Below are 18,397 nucleotides of genomic sequence, written 5' to 3' on the forward strand. Positions count from 1 at the left end.
TGGAATATATCACACTATATTTGTATTGATTGAAATTAACCTTCTAGGTAAATTAAAACAAATAAAGAAAAACTTCAATATTATTTCTGAAAAGAAATTAATTACCTAAGTGAGAATAATTTAAAAGTCAATTTGTTAATGCAAATTAAATTAAAATTTGAAGAATGAACTTTTGAAAAGTAAATAAATTGTTTGAACTTGAAAATTGTTCAAATTCTATAAAATCAAAATAATCGAACTAAAACCAAAAATATACGCGCAAAATACCTATCATGTCACCCAACTATTAATAAAATTATAAATGAATCATTTAATTTAAAAAAAATTACATAAATATAAATCAATTAATTAATTATTATAAACAAATCAATAAAAATAAATTTTTAAATTACAATCAAATCACTGAATTTATTGATATTACAATCATAACTAAAGAGTTAACATCCGTTTAATTGAGTGAACACATCTTTATCTATGTCCGAAAATGTGTCGAATATCTATACTTCAAGAGAAATGAAGGGTAGCAGAAATATAAATACATAACAAAGCAACAAGAACCAAAAAAATTGGCGAAATATCTTAAAGCAAAATTTTTCATTGCACAATAACCAAGTTCAACCATTTATCTATCCTTTTCCCTCTTAATATTCTACTCGTCAAACTCTCCCGCCATTAAAATGACAGTAGATATTACAGTTCTTTCGCCTTCCTATGCGTATAGACTTCCGATATGACCGGAAATTAGGGCACGGAAGTTTGATAAAAGTCAGGCATGGATGTTTCTAAGAAGATGACATTTCCCTCAATTGGAGGCATTTTTCCTCGCTGCATATACACGGTAAGCTGCAAACCCAACGACGACTACGGCAGCTCCAACTACAAAAGGTGAAACACCGCATTGAAAATGATCAACAATCTGATGTTGTGAGCATGGCCATCGATATAAAATATTTAGACAGAAGGTAAAAAAATGGGGGGAAGGAAAAAATGAGCAGTGCCGTTAAAATCAAAGCAACTTTCAAGCAGTACAAGTACTGTTTCCCAAATTTTCAACTTGCACATTAATCTTCAAACAAAAGCACAGCAAAGGAACAGTAAGCCGAAGTGTCGAACTAGATCGAGGATTTAAAGTGCATGTGCACTTTAATGTTGTTTTTGTTCAGAAAAGAAAGGCAGAATAGTACTTGTCCCTGACCTATGTTACTAGGATGCAGGTGTGAGTGCCATAAACGCAAGGATGGACCTAGGGGGCGGGTGGGGGAAGTCGGCCCCCTGAATTTTCAAATTCTCCTATATTTTAGATTTTTTTGTGCGGTCACCACCTGAAGTTTTCAAATTCTCCTATATTTTAGATTTTTTCTGTGTATTCTATTGATAATCTGTTTTCGCCCACCTAAAATTTGATAAGTCTGTTTCGTCTAAATTTTTATAAGTTCGCCCTCTAGTGTAAAATCTTGCATCCGTCCCTGCATATATGAGTATACTCTCGCACGTTTCAGTACCTTTTGGACAGGGGACCTTCGGACAAGGGGTACTTCACGAAAAATTATGTGGATAGCAACTACTCATAAAGATCTAACCACAGTGAAGAAAATTTCAAGAGCAATGAGAATGAAACAGTTGTGGAATGTCGGACTACCAGTGTACCTGAGGCAAACATGAGAGATCGGTTCATGAGTCGATGGTACTGCTTCCGACTTCTGCCGGACTCCGTTTCAGGAATGCTCAAATGAGGATGCTCAGCAGCATTTACTATCCTTCGGAATATGTTGTTGAAATCACTCAATTTTGAGCTGATAGGTATAGGTGCCTCTACTCCCATATCCTGGCTAACCTGCAAACGCAAAATTTGTAACACAGTGCATTTTCAGCCCAGCTCCTCAAGATGAAAACTCCGATGGACTAATTCTATAATTATCCAATACAGTGAGGCAACCAGTGACATGAACATACATGGTACATCTTCAATGTATTGTGTGTTCGTGCATATTAATGTGTCGAAATTGTGCAATGTAGTATCACATGAAATATAGATTCTGATACGTTAATAATTTATATTATAAAAATTTCGAGACATTTTTGTATTGTGCTGTGTCATAATTTTTACTTATTTTTTCAGTACTGCTGGGTCTAAAATGAAATGAACAAAGTGTTTTACATTTTACGAGCTCTACAAGACATTCTACTTGTCCACTTAAAATGCAAGAAAATTATTTAAAAAGGGGAAGTAAAATACCCTGGTAGAATCCTGTATTGCCATTGGAAATGGATCCAGGTCATCTTTAGCAGCAACAATGAGACAAGGCACCTCATAACCAGTGTCTTCACCATGACCAGCGACATCCACGAGCAATTCAGTTGCCCTCTTCCATGATGACTCATCAGAACTGCAAAGGCCGGACAATCATGACACAGCACTCAGCAAAAGGAACAGTATACACTCAAATATGCATCTAAATGAAATTTTATAAAAATTCAAACATGGGTTAAAAAATATTTAACTATCTTTATTTGACATGACAAGCACACTCCAAAAGCGCGTGTGAGAACAACCTTTTGCGCCATAAGATCACATAATTGAAAATGTTTAACTAATGGCAGTAAATACCTCAAATTTAAAACCCTAGCTTGAATAAATCAAGCCCGTGATTTACCTGTCATGAACAAATACTGCTATGTCACAGGCAGCCAAAGACTGTTTGGTAGACAGCAGTTTTGCAACTCCATCTTCAGGTATCTCTCACAAGACTAGAGTTTTCTTTATTCCCTACAAATGAAATGAGAAATACACTCAGCCCAATCACTGAAACTCAAAGCTACAATGAAGTCAACCAAGGTTCATGCCCAAGGATATGCTAAGGAAACTATAAACTTCTATGAGCAAAAGTTCCCGAACAACTTGCTTTGATAGTGCAAGGAGCATGTGAATTTTCATGGGTTTTAATCTCGAAGAACTAGTTTTATTGCATCTGAACCTTATGCAACATCATTTTAGTATACCCACTTTATAGTATAGACTCTAGAAGAACAAGAAATGCAGATATACTAAAGTTCAAGTTACTTCAGCAACCCCCAATCCCGACCCCCCAAAAAAAGATCCCTGTGTTTTGAGTTAGGGTCTTGCTTTCAACATACAAACACAAAACACGGTTCATGGTTTAAAGGAACTAACCCCAGGTAGTTCCACACATTCACTGCATATCGGTCATCAGTGGTTGGAGAATATGAATCAGAATATGACCTGCATTAAGGTTAATAAGTTCGTCAATTTGGGGAAAAGATAATTAGTTTATTAGGAAAACAAATTCTAATGAATACCTTCCAAGGAAAGAATTCATCAATGCAGATTTCCCAGCATTTGCTGGACCGAAAACAAAGCACTGGAAAACATTTCTTTCTGATTGTTGCTTCTTTCGATCTAGGTGCCTTCTCCTAGTCACACGGATTGCAGACGAAGGATCACCGTGATATCCAATGTATATTAAGTTCTCCAAACTATAAGCTGGGTCTAGGAGTGTCATAAGGGCCCACTGCAGTGCACAATATAAATCATGAAATACAAGTACGGGCTGATCTATCATAGCTAAAATATGCAGAGCAATGATCTACCCAATAGCCAATCTACCCAAATGTAATAAAAACTTCATTACAACATTTTCATAAGCAGCCACAAATGTTAATAGAGTTGCTATTCATTATGGGAATAACGGATTAATGTTTGAACTGCAAAGACTCAAAACAAGAGCAAGTCAAAGTTTCCATAAGCCAATATGCATTAAAGTTCCCTGGAGTTAGCGTAGTCAACAATGAGTTATTAAGTATGATATTCCCATTTCAAGGAGGAAAACAAGGATACCTCTGACAGAAATGCATCAAGTGATAGCCCTCCCAGTGAAGTTTTTTCTGCAGCATCCTTATACGGAATGTCATTCCAAGGGCTGAAGTTTAACAGAAAAAATGTCAAGCATTATCCACAACCATGTCCAGTTGAAAGCTTATAATAATAGAGATAATATGTAATCGTATATGAAAAATACATGGTTGGTACAAAGTAAAGGCAAAAGGGACAAAGTTGGGATGGAGAAGACATCCCTGCACTTAAATTTGCCTTCTCAATAGGGCCCATAATGCAAAAATAAACTAATCTCATTTAAAATGGGAACCATAATACCTTTCCGGAGCAGTTGAGAAAACATCCTCAACTTCAATTGACCGAAGGTTATTGTCCTGAAAAAGAACAATATTCAAGTTGTTAGAACTTCAAAAGCTTTAATAACAAGTTAGGAATATTAATATTTGAAGAGTGGACAATGTCAAAGGCAAGGTACATCAAACTAAAATAAATGTGAGAAAGACTGAGATATACCAAGTCACTGTCAAACAATTCATACACCCCCCTCAGGAATTCGATAGCTTCATTTGTCAGCTCCACACTCTACACAAATTAAAACAAAGAACATAGAATCATAGTGGCAAGTTTAAATAAGGCTGCACTAAAGGATATAAGATAAGATAGTGTTGTTATATGTGAAACAAGACGATAATTGGTCTAACATCAGCCAATTAGGCACTGCTCATTTTATATACAGTTGGGCATTCCATCAGCAACTGAACATATGATTAATCGCATCCAGGCATAGTGCTAATAAAATTTCACTCTACAGCACACCGAGTTATTACCATTGCAGGCTGTAATATTTACATGAAAAGAATTCTTAGGATACAAGTTAGATTGTTACTTATTTTATTCAAGGATTACTTGTATATATATGTTATGATTACTTGGTAAATAATATAAGATTTTCTCCCGAATTTCTCTATAGACAACAATAACCACAATTCGCATATGAACAGTAGTATGAGCAAAAATGATATGTCGGTCAATTCTAGTTGGAGACAAACACCAAGGAAATAACAGTTATAAATTCTTATTTCAGTTTTTCATATACAGTATTTCAATGAAGCATTACCTGATCAGGAGCTCGTTTTAATGAAGAATGTGGAACAAAATCATCAGAAAGTTTGATATCATTGTTATATCCAAATTTCCTCAGTACAGTCCATGTAGTCTCAAGGCGACCTTTCTCTATGAACAGTGCATGAAGAAATAAGAAACCAGTCAATGTAAGGCCGCGTTCATTGACTCCTTCAACCAACTTATCTTGCACAACCCGTTTCACACCAACTATTTCTGATGGCTGTAATGGAGCATTGAAACATTTGACCTGTTTTACAACGAATTATCAGATTTTTTAGATGCTCAAGAACAAGATCTTAAGTTACCATTGACAAAATGTTTTGTTTCGAGCTTAAAATGGTCATCATTCAACACTTCAAGCAGTGAATGGAACAATCCTTTACAGATGCCATCCCCCAACCATGTCCCGGCCGCATTAAAAATAGAAGACAAAAATAAGTCAAGGGGTAAATAAGGAACCTGAAAGTCGTTCAATTCTGCATCACTAAGAGCACCATCCCTGTCATGATCACAAAGAATAAAAATTCGCTTCAGGGATCTCACACACCGTGGCTTCAAAGTTTGTGATTCCTGATCAAATAGAGGGCCTGTTGGATGAAGCACTGCCTTTTGTGCATAGTAGAAAACCTCCGGAATCTACCAAAAAGGATATACTTTAAAAGTTCAATCTCTAATATTATCAATGTGTTCATAAATATCAATTAGTGTCACACAGAAAACTACAACAATGCCAATTGTCACATGTGCATAGCAGAGCACAACACACTCAAGAAGCAAAAACCAGGAATCAGTGCTAAAACCAATCTACATTTTATCAGCAGGATATAGCACCACAATTTAAAATTAACCTCGAAAAGAAACAAGGACCTAGATCTATACCTGAATGTGTTTAAAAGCTGAGCACTCAATACAAGTTTCAATCTCCCGAAACTGTTGCATTATCGGTGACATCACTTGTTCCAAGCTCACTTGCTGGTGGTCATCTCTCAAATCCAGCTTACAGCCTACTACTATGACAGGAACTTTCACCTGCTCAACAAGAAAACAAAAAATTACTTCAGTTTTAGCAAAAGTAGATTCATGAAAGAAACAAAAAAAATAGTCTGTGATGTCCGATTTACAAGGTAAAATAATGAGTCAATTAGCACTGGAAAGCATATTTAAATCCTTTGAAACAGGTTCAAATACTACAAATATGAATTAGAATTAATAGCTGGCACAACTTAACTTCACCTTAACGTTTTTTGAATAAAAAGAATAAACTAGCACAAAACACGAGTACAAAAGTAATTTAAGATAGAAACCTCTAATTGGCGAAGTTCCGGAAGCCAGAAAGTGCTCAATCTGTTAAGGGTTTCAAGCTGATCACATGCATAAGTAAGCACAAGTGCATCGGCTCGCTTCAGCTCTTCTGCTAGTTTACCTTTATCCTCTGGGCTAACAAATCCAAAAAGGAAAAAATCAAAACTTACGCCCAAACATGGAAATAATCAAAGCAAACAAGAAATTATCTTATCACATTCTGCTTATTTGTCACGCTAAACCAAGTCTAAGCTAAGTTGAAGCTAAAAAGCTATTACACGAAATTTACAATTCTCCAACTATAAATTCATTTAAAAAGCTACAATTACTGCTCCAAATAAAACTAGAATAACGTCAAATATTTACAAAAAATGTGATATACAGGATACTTGAAGCATGAAAAAATATTATCTTATCAAACTCTGCTTCTTCACTGCACTAGAACCGAGTCTAAGCTAAGTTGAAGCGAAAGCTATCACACGAAATTTAGAATTCTATTAACTATAAATTCATTTAAAAAGCTAACAACTACTGCTCCAAACAGCACTAGAATAGCGTCAAATATTTACAAAAGAAAAAGAACGTAATATGGAGGATAATTAGTAGAAATATACTTCGCGGAGGTGTCCATGATGGTTATGGGGACACGGTCGGGATAGAAATCTTCCGGCAACAGAGTAGGCGGCAACAGCCGTGGCACATTCGTCGGGAAAGTCTCAGTGGCAGCCGTCACAATCAAGCTCGACTTTCCAGTGCCTCGGTCTCCGGCCACCACAATTCGAACACCGGTCTTCCCTTCCGGATTCGAAGATTTAGCCATTCAAAAATCTAAAGCTAAAAAAATAAATAAATAAGTGAAGAACGTAAAGTAAAATTAGTTAAGCTACAGTGTCAAAAACGTAAAAAAAAGTGAAGTTGAGGTCGAAACTGTGGTTTTGAGAAACAATAAATGGAAGTAATGGGTAAGAGAGTGGCATGAAGTTAAATAACCTGAATATTGAGATGAATGAGTGGTGGAGGTTTACTGTTATGGTAGCAGAGAGAGGCCGCCGAAAAACCCTAGGGAGAGGCGGCCGTGGAAGTGGAGGCGGAAGACTGAGGCTCTACTAAAGAAATAATGTATAGTGTGTCTACATTTGATATAAGATGTTTATTTTTAGAGTCAATTGTATAGTGTGTCTTTAAATTATAATTTTTATTTTAAATTGATCCTTACATTTTAAAATATGATTTTATTTTAAATTAATCTTAAATTTTAAAATATTTCATATCAATCTTTGAATTATTAATATCATTTTATTTTGATCATTCCGTTAACATGTTGTTAACTCTATTAATTTCTTAAGATTTTGGATATTAAAACAGTTCGACTTCTATAAAACATATTGTAAAATATTGAACATGTGACATTTTAAATAAGTTAATTTGTTTTTAAGGTCTTCAGAATTTTTAAGATCACAAGCAATCAACTAAAAAGCTCAAATTCAACATTTTTAATAAAGAAAATTCTGAGAAAAAAATGGAGGTAGCTGCCAGAGCTCCGGGGAAGATCATTCTCACAAGTGAACATGCTGTGGTGTAACTAGGGATGGCAGTATGACTCGAATCTAGGCCTGTAAACGAACCGAACGCACACGAACGAATGTATGTTCATGTTCGTTCATTTAATAAATAAACGAACATAAACGAACACGAACATAAACGAACAAAAATTTTTTTGTTCATGTTCGTTTATTAAGGAATATGACTTGTTCATGTTCGTTCATTTAATAAATAAACGAACATAAACGAACACGAACATAAACGAACACGAACATAAATGAACACGAACATAAACGAACATAAACGTTGGAGACCCTACCTTCCATTGTTCTTTCATGAAAAATAGTCGACAATGCAAATCAACCAAATCTACAGTGATAAATAGCGTAAGAGCTTATTAGCAGTGATGAAATGTTTGAAGATATCAAATATTTCGATCGATCTTTTAAAGATATTAAATGATTCGCACGACTTTAATTTAACGCTATAATATTTATCTTAGTGTTCCATGATTACATATGAACAATCATTTTCCGCTATTACACTCTTTTTCAGAAATTGCATAGAAACCTTTGTTTTGTTTTCTGGCAAATTCTATATATTTTTCTTTTTACTGATGCTCATATACTTCCGATTTTTACCTTTATCTTCCCATCTATTTCTAGAAAGAAGTATTATGTTTTCTTGAGTTTTAGATGTGAAGATACCCACAATAACTTTACATATCAACTATTAAGTCAAATAAAACAGAGAAAGATGAAAACAGACATGTAAAACTTCATATTGCATTATAATATAACTTGTTTTGAATCTTTCAGAGATCGTCTCCACTCTCCAGTGAACAATAAGATTTGGGAAAAAAAGGGGAAAATGAATATAAGAGCGAGGTGCCTCACAGGTTAACATATTGGATTTAATCTCCAAATAAAATTAGGTTAATTATGGAGTTGGTCATCAGAATATTAGATTAATATTTTTAAGATACTTACAAATTGGTCACCAAAATTGATTTAAGAAGATTGGGTTAAACATAAATGAATGAACATAAACGAACATAATCGAACGAACATAAACGAACATAACCAAACGAACATAACCGAACGTTCACGAACCTAAATGAACGAACGAAACCTATGTTCATGTTTGTTCATTTAATTAAACGAACAAAAAATCTTGTTCATGTTCGTTCATTTAATAAATAAACGCACATAAACGAACTTCCCGCCGCACGGTTCATGAACGGTTCGTTGAACGTTCAGTTCATTTACAGGCCTACTCGAACCTGACGGGGAAACCCGAAATCCGGTCAAATTCGGGTCAGGTCGGGTTGAATGATATCGGGTTTGGGTTCGGGGATTTTTTTTGGGAATTTTTAGGGTCGGGTTCGGGTTTGGGGAAAGGTATCCCCGCCCCTCCCCTATTATATATATATATAATATTTTATATTTTTTATATTAATTATATATATAATATTTTATATTTTTATATTAATTATATATAAAATATTTTCGGGTTCGGGTATAATATTTCGGGTCGGGTTCGGGGACAGGGCAAAAAAAATCCTCGACGGGGTGCCCCGATAAAAAATCCGTCGGGGATCGGGTCGGGGTTGGGGTTGGGGATGGGGATTTATTTCGGGTTCGAGGACGGGGCGAGCAAAACCCGCCCCGAACCCGACCCGTTGCCATTCCTAGGTGTAACCCCTAGATCCGATCTAAACGTTAGACCCAAACTTAAGCAGTCACATGTCTCATTCATAGATTTCTTTATATTTAACACAACTTATAATACATTAAATATAATACAGAACAAAATATTAATAATACAAATATATCCAAAACGATAACAAAATACATGTCACCAAATACAACTGGAAAACATATAGAGACATACGTTTGTACAAAATAAAAGTAGTTGATTTTCCCCTGATGCCAAATCTGCTAGCTTACAGTCTGTCGATATATGAAAAAGGGTAAAAACTACATAATGAGCTAAAAAAATACAGTGTTCTCCATACAATGTATATAAAAACATACTGATAAAAATATTCCAGTAAAATCGATTTATGCAAACATGTCGTTAAAAATATGAATACTACCCTCATCCCATCACAACAAGATGTGTAGGTTCCCCAGAACCATACACCCATCCCACACAACAAATAAGGCCCTAAGCACAAAGCCGAGGAACCTGCATATATAATTCCTTCAACAATACCCCCAATGATAGAGATGCTCATGAATGTATTCGAATGAAAACAATGATTAATTCTTTAAAGCATAAAAATGTTCATGCCTGGAAATCATATACATGAATACAAAAATCAGAAGTCAAATCAATAATATACAGTAATTCAGATGTCGGATAATCAATATTCAAAAAATCGGTATAAAATATTGTAACCAGAAATCATATTAGAAATATGCGATAAATCAGATATCAGATATACAATATTCATATATATATATATATATATATATATATATATATAAAACAGTAATGTAACACTGTCAGGAAACACACCTGTAATAGTCTGACTAACTATGATTCCATCTGCTTCAGGCGAGAGGTTCAACAAATCCCCATACCAATATCTTTTTTCCCTCGACCTTCTATAGACCCTTTTGCAACTGCTCAAACTTCTAGTTTCCAGCACATCACTCTCTGTTGTGAGTTTACTTCTAGATCGATGTAACTGTCTCCCCCTTGAGTTGATTCCTAAATCAATTGAAACCAGTTCAATCGACCTTAAGACTTTTTCTTCGGCCTCTATTTCTGCATTAACCGACTTTTCTGCAATTGGGCTCTTCTCCAAAACTTTTAACATTTTACTATTTTTTTATGATAAGTTAATGTTTTGAACCAATTCCCCAAACTTATTAATTGTAAATGGTGGCCCAGAAATAAAACTCTTAAAGCCTTTTGACCCAGACTGCCCAGAGTCTTCAGATTGGGCCTAAGATCCATCAGCCGAGTAATTTTGACTTTTAATCCCCAAATCTGCAAACTCACCTACTTTTAAACTCCCAACATTCTGACTTTCTGCCAGACCAAAATTAATACCTTTCCTATCTAAGGAAAGTCTTGATGGCTGTCTGTCCTCTCCAAATCCTCCAGAAACACAAAAAACTCCCTGGTCAATCCAATTGTCTACTGACATACAATTTTTCCCTGCTGCACATGCTTCACCTTTCCCACAATCTGACAACAATATGTCTTCATCCTCCTCAGACATAACCTCCTCAAAAAATGCCCCACCGGAATCTTTCACTGGAAAATTACTGAAAAATGAACTTGAATACTCACTTGACGATTCGATCTTGATACTTACTTTGAATGATCTTCCATAAGATCCAAGAGTGATCACATCTGGAACATCATAGGGATTTGCCACCCTCAATAAAATTCTTGCCATTGTGAGGTATTCTCTTTTTCTTGTACCATCATGAATATCCACCACTGTGCCCCATCTACCTATTATCTTCTCGAAGAAAGGTTCATTCCAGCATAACAAAAGAACCCCTATTAATTCCGCCATACAAAAAGCCATTGGAACTCCGTCCTCATTCAGTAAAAGTTACACTTGTTCAAACCATTGTTTTAGAACATCTTCCTTGTTGCTCCATAAATCCAGCATCTCCTCGTGAGATTTAATAACTATAACGCAAGAATTCCATACATAACCCCATCTAGCAATTTGGACATCATAGCCTTCTTTTAATAAGGTATTCTGAATAAACTCAACATGAAAATAGTATTTGATAATCCCTGTTAAAGACCTCTTAACTCAGTTGGCACTTTCTGATGGAATATGCATTTCCAAAACATTTTTCTTAACATTCCTCCTCTGAAGATCCTCGGAAAATAGTTCTTTGTTCCCTCTTGTATTCCCATTTGACATCAAAGCATCCCTATAAGTTATGTCATCCCTTCTGCTTCTGTTGAAATTTTCTACTTCTCTTAATTTTGAGGAATCTGCATTGTTCTGACTAGAAACCTTGTTTGAATAAGTATGCATCCCCCCTAACCTTGGACGTCAGTCCTTAAATCTGGCAAGACTAACTGAGATCTTCCTTCAATCAATCAAAACACCATTTAACTCATCAATACAATGTTTTCCCTTGGCATTTTTTCTGTCGATAGAGGCAGAGGTTCATCGGAATAAGATATACTTTGATAAGATACCGCTCTTCAGTTTCTCGACTTTGATTCACATAAATCACGGTTACGTCATGTTTTTGTTTACAGTATGATCTATTATTTGCTGCCTTATTATTACCTTCTTGAATCTCCAATTCCATCACTTGTTCCCTTGATAACATGAATCAGATGTATCAGGAGCAGTTGTCGATAAACTAGTGGAAGAGCTCGAATCGTTCGGTTTTCAGTGTTTCACGGCCGGGATTGGTGGTAACGTTGTCCAAATTTCCTTTGGTCATTCTTCCTGATTTACATTCGCATGTTTTAGTCGTAATAAGACGCTCTCCAGAATAACCAACACGAAGAGACGATATGGATGTTATAGTTATTTCCATTCACTTCTATTTTATGTATACTTAATTTTCAGGTTAGCCAAAACAGAAAAACATACAGCACTTAGGTTATACAGTTATGGGGAACTATATATGGTGTTCGGTTGGAGGGCGATTCTGAAATTTTAACTAAAAACTCTTTTGATATTTTAATAACTGTGATCTGTACTGATTTTAAAGACATAAATGTATGTTTTTATTTTTTGCATTGTTAGAACACACTGAACCCCTAGCTCACTTTTCAAACTGTTTTACCCTATTTCAGATATTATTGGATAGGCACTCCGTGCCAGACACTTGGAGGATCGACACATTTAGTACATATCTTTTTGTTGTATTGTTTCTATCTTCCGAACTGTTTTTAATTATAGTGACATGTGCCTTATTTTTAAAGTATTTATCTTTTTATGATGTTTACTGCTTTTGCTACTGATATTTGATTTACTGTGCTCTGAATTTATTAAATGTTTTATTTTACCTGATCGCTTTTAGTTTTATTTTTACAAGTTGGGCTTTTATCTTTATTTATTATACTTTTATAAATGTCATTTGTAATATGATTTAAATTATCGAATAATGTTTTTGGAAAATGTTTTTAAGAATTTTTAATGTAATTCGCTAAACTTAGTCGAAACGTATAGACTGGATTTAGGGGGTTATAAATTAATTATTATTTTTAATAAAAAAATATAATTTAATTATAATTCTATTAAATTTATAATTAAACTTTAATAAATGATGTAATTTTAGTAATACATTACAGTATGCGACGTATGTTATAGACTAGAGATGAATATTTGTCGGATTTCAAACCGATCCGGATCGGTTTTTATCCGATCCGGTTTTTTCTCATAGAAAAAAAACCGGTTTATAAAATAACCGGTTCGGTTTTTAACCGGTTTGGAGGGTCGGATATCCTAACCGGTGTAACCGGTTTCGGTTTTAAAAAAAACCGGTTTTTTTAAAAAACCGGTTATAAAAAAACCGATTTTAATATTCCAGATTACTCATAGGGAACCGATTCTCCCCCAAGGGGGTACCGATTCCTCACTGAATGGTTTGGCTCCGAGATTTCCAGAATGCTCAGAGGGAACCGATTCCCCCATAGGGGGTACCGATTCCCCCCTATTCAACGGTCGAAATATTTGAATTTTACACTTAGGGAACCGATTCCCTATGAGGGTACCGATTCCCCCACGCTCCAAGCATTTTTATTAAATGTTTTCACACTTAAACGGCTATATTATCTTCATTAATTATCACTAAAGTTCAGAAGTGATTCAAAGTGTATTTAAGCAAGCTTAGAAGCCATTGATCAAAGACAAGAAACATCAAGCAACTAGAATCAAGAGAGAATCAAAGAGAAAGCATCAAACCTCAAGTTCGATAAATCTAAATACTTAATTGAAATACTTAATTAACTCAACATAATTGAAATACTTAAATACTTCCAAGTTTGATAAATTTAAATACTTAAAAACTTCCAAGTTCGATAAATTCAAATACTTAAAAACTTCAAGTTCGATAATTGAAACAAAGTTTACGATAATTGAAATAAAGTTATAAAATAAACTACATTGCCATCTCTTCTTCATCATCTTCGCCTTCTTCGTTTGGAGGGGATATTCCAAGTTGAAATTCTTCAATGTGTAAGTTTGCTTCCAAATCGACATCAATTGCATCTTCTAGGGTGGTGATATGTTGCTTACGAGCCGCTCCATCCAAATAATCCTTTAAACAAATGCATACTTCCACCGACTCGGAACTTAGTCTTGATCTCCGTTGCGATATAACCCTGCCACTAACAGAAAAAGCGGATTCCGAAGCTACCGTAGAAGCTTGGACGGTTAGTAAATCACGGGCCATGGCGGCTAGAATCGGAAATTGTGCTTCCTTTTCTTTCCACCAAGCCAAAATATCCAAACTTTCAAACTCTTCAAATGTCATTTTTGATAGAAAATCGCATGACATATAATTTCCCAACTCGCTACTTGGGGTGGTAGTATGTGATCGTTTGGATTGGGAATTTACAAGAGTGTTAAAAAGATTCAAATTTATGTTACTTGGACGTCTACTAGATGATTCCGCATTCATTCTCATTTGATCGTGTATTACACTACTTGATCCGTATTTATTTAAATAAATTGCAAACATGTCTCGAAAACATTTGTTAAAATAATTTATTTGGTTTTGGACAAAGTTGGGTTCATCATCGGTTAGATTAAAAGCAAACGCAATTTGTTCAATTAGTGTTTCAACCCCACCAACATTTAACGTTGGGTTTAAAGCGGCGGCACAAGTAAAAATGGGGGGAATCTCCTTAAAATATTTTAAAAGTTTTTCCTTCATTGCAAAGCCAATTTCTTGAAAAACTTCGGTTTCAAATTCAAAGTCATTTAGTCGGGTAGCCAACAAAAATATTTGATTAAGAACCAACGGGCTAGTAGGGTAATAAACACCGGATAAAAAAGTTGTTGCATTTTTAAAAACCTCAAGCAAATCGGTTATTTTGGCTATAGTTTCCCAACTCGAATCCGGATAAATGTTTGGGACATGACCCCTCTCGAAAAGCCGATCGTGAAATGTTTGCAATGTTTCCCTTTGCCTTAAGGCAGTATGCATCATCATCCAAGTTGAGTTCCAACGAGTTGGACAATCCAAATTAGGACCCAAAGCTTTTTTATTAACGGACTTACAAAATCGTTTATAATCATTTAGTATTTTGTTGTTGTTACAAAGAACCGATTTTATCATTGTTTTGAATTCTAATCTAATCGGCTCAATAACCTCCAAACCGGCTTGCACGGATAAATTAATTATGTGTGCAACGCAACGGGTATGAAAAAACGCACCGTCTAAAATCGGTGAAAGTAATATTTTCAATCTTGGAACCGCGTTTGTATTATTCGATGCATTATCAAAGGATATAGAAAAAACTTTATTTTCTAATTTATAAAGACAAATTACCCTTTTTAAAAGTGTAAATAAATTAACACAGGTATGTGGCTCACCGAATAATTCAAACGCGATTGTCCTTTTCATCATTTGCCAATTATCTTGATCTAACCAATGTGACGTAACGGCTAAAAAAGAATTTCCGGTATTATGAGGGGAACTCCAAACGTCACATGTAAGCGACACACCATAACGGTGTTCTTGGAATCCTAAAATCATTTTTTCCCTCGCCGTACGCCACATTTTTATAGCATCTCTTCTAAGGGTAGTACGACTTACTTGAGTATAACGTGGTTGCATTAGTTGTTGAATTATTGTCGTGAAATCTTCATCATCAAAGTGGTCGAACGACAATGCTTTTGTAATCACGAACTTTGTAAACGCTTCTCGTAATTTTTCGTTGTCGTAAACAAAAACACCACCTTGCGGTGTAAGATTCGATTGACTAGGATCCGATCTTGAGCGAAGTGCCTTGCATGATTTTGTCAAATGGTTCTTCAACGTTGTGTTTCCTTCCGATGCAAGAAACTTTAGACAAAGTTTACAACGCGCCCTCCTCGAGCCATTTGACATCTCACATAAATCGTAGTGATCCCAAATGTCTTTGTTTCGAGTGTGTTCGATCACTCTCACGACTTCAAGGTTTCCCCCGACGGAAGATTCAGCCGTGTTACTAATGATGAACAAAAAATTACAAAAGTAAGATTTGAGAGATGTTTAAGTGTTGTGTAATAAGATTTGAGGAATTTGTAATCAACCAAATACATCCCCAACCTATTTATACATGTTTAGGGTGGTAAAATGGTAATTTTTTAAAGAAAAAAAACGGTCAAAAACGGTCACAAAACCCCCCAACGGCTATATTAACGGCTAGTTTTTTAAACACAGACCGGTTTTTTTTTTCGGATAAAAACCGGTTTTTTTCAAACCGATTTTTTATCCGGTAAAAAAACCGGTCTAGGTTTTTTTCTCCAAATCGGTTAAAATAACCGGTTTAAAAAAATCCGATCCGGTTAAAAAAAATCGGTTTTTCCCAAAACCGGTTTCGGATATTTTTTTCGGATATTCGGATATTCGGATTTTTTGTGCACCCCTATTATAGACTTATCCATCGAGGATGATGTAATTTTCTTATAATATTGTTTGGAAATACTAGGGAAGGGAAGAGTTTTTTTAAGGGTAAATTATATATTTGGTAATTGAGATTTAATTTTTCACTTATTTTATTTATTGTATTTTAAATCTTTTTTTTACTGAACTTAATACATTGAATTTTTTTGTCATTTATTCGTTTTCTCACTAACGACGTTATAAATATGATGTTATATAAATGCAAAACAATGGCGTTTTGACAAAAAATTTATTTTTTAAAACGCCGTCATTTTAACGTTATTAATTATTTAACGGTGGAGTAACAAAAAAATTAAATATATTAATTTTAGTGTGAAAATTAAAAACTTTTAAAGATCAATGAATAAAATTCAATGATGAAATTTATAATTTACTATTTTCTTAAATAGTCTAGGTTATTTGTCGATGGTAAGGTTGATTGTTGACTTGTAATTTTGTAGCAGATCTATGTTTCTTTTGGGTAATAGAAATAATCATTTATCAAGAAGAAAAATCATCTTTGAAAAAGAAGAAAGAAATAACACGTACATACAATATATATAGGCTTCCTCGCCCATTTAGGGCGTTGGAAATTTTCCCCCTCATATAGGACTCTATTTAAATTATTTATTAAATTAAAGTGTTTGCTACAGTGATTTCATTGGTCTTCAATTGTTCCATAGGTCACCAAATACTCATTGCAACAAAGTCTCTTCTGTTGTAGCTTCATAGGTCGTCAAGTGCTTACTGTGTGCTCATGGAGATCTATGGTCATACGGCGACCCACGGCGACCTATGGAGGTCGACATGTGCTCCTGGAAACATATAGTGGTTACTGTAACATTCATCATACTTAAATAAATAATTGTTCGACTGTACTATTTGAAGAAAATTTTTGTTCGAATGCATTATTCAAACACTTTTACCATATATATATATATATTTATTGTAAAAGACAGCAAAAAAATTAGTGGATAAAAAAATTATATATATTTTTCGGATCGGGTCGGTCAGATTTTTTTCACCCTAAACCCGACCCGACCCGAAAATATGTCGGACATCTTTCGTAGAAAATGAGATACAATAATTTAAGTAAAATTTTAAATTCAAGTCTTGTATATGAAGAAACGATTTTATGAGAGTTCTGTTCGGAGTTCGAATAGGGCTTAATGCAATTATAAGATATAGGAGTTTTAGATCAATGATTTTCATTTTAAATTATCAAACACATTAAAAAAATTATTGAAAATACTATTTTTTGATTGAATTGATTTTTTTTACAGGTTATCAAATAAGACCTTGATTTGAACACACAAGAAATTTTAAAGATATATAAAATCTAATCCATATACTTTAATTTTAAGGGTTTTTTTTTTATTAATCTGGAGTAAGTATAAAATAATATATCTTCAAAGATAACTCTCAACCTCTAACATTAAATTCTCACACTCCTAGCTTCTATGATGATTAAACCTAAGTCATTAAAGAATAACAAAAATTCATTTAACACGGAAATCACTTGGTCAACTTCGATAATATCATCAAAATTTATCACTGATTATACTAACATTCGGAAAAGACAAGATAATTTTAATCCTCGGTGTTCATAATATTTTATAATTTAATCCTTACTCTTTAAAATTTTACAAATTAATAAATATCCAAAATTAAAAAAAGGCATAAACATCTAAAAGATTTTCATATTTTCAATAAAAAGGTAAAAATTTTAAATTTTATAAATTATGGAAAAAAAACTCTTTAATTGCATATATTACAGATTTTCGTGTAGTCGGAATATCATATTATTGCAAATCTTCTAGCCCAAAGAACATGACATGGCATGCAATCCTTCGGAATTCGAGCAGTGCAGGAAGGCTAAACTAACAGCCTCTCAAGACATCGATAGCCAGCCAGAAGAAATTGTTCCGGACAGTCGGCAGCAACATTGCCTTTCGTCCATCATGGACAATCATGTTGA

The 18,397-nt window shown here is 34.3% G+C and overlaps 1 pseudogene; it reads right to left on the reverse strand.

Moving 5' to 3' along the window:
- Nucleotides 1-608: 608 nt before the first annotated feature.
- Nucleotides 609-7,160, reverse strand: LOC120177196 (annotated as a pseudogene).
- Between the last annotated feature and the right edge of the window lie 11,237 nt (nucleotides 7,161-18,397).

The sequence above is a fragment of the Hibiscus syriacus genome, unplaced genomic scaffold, assembly GCF_006381635.1.
Source record: "Hibiscus syriacus cultivar Baekdansim isolate YM2019G1 unplaced genomic scaffold, ASM638163v2 tig00112285_pilon, whole genome shotgun sequence".
NCBI classification, from domain to species: Eukaryota; Viridiplantae; Streptophyta; class Magnoliopsida; order Malvales; family Malvaceae; genus Hibiscus; species Hibiscus syriacus.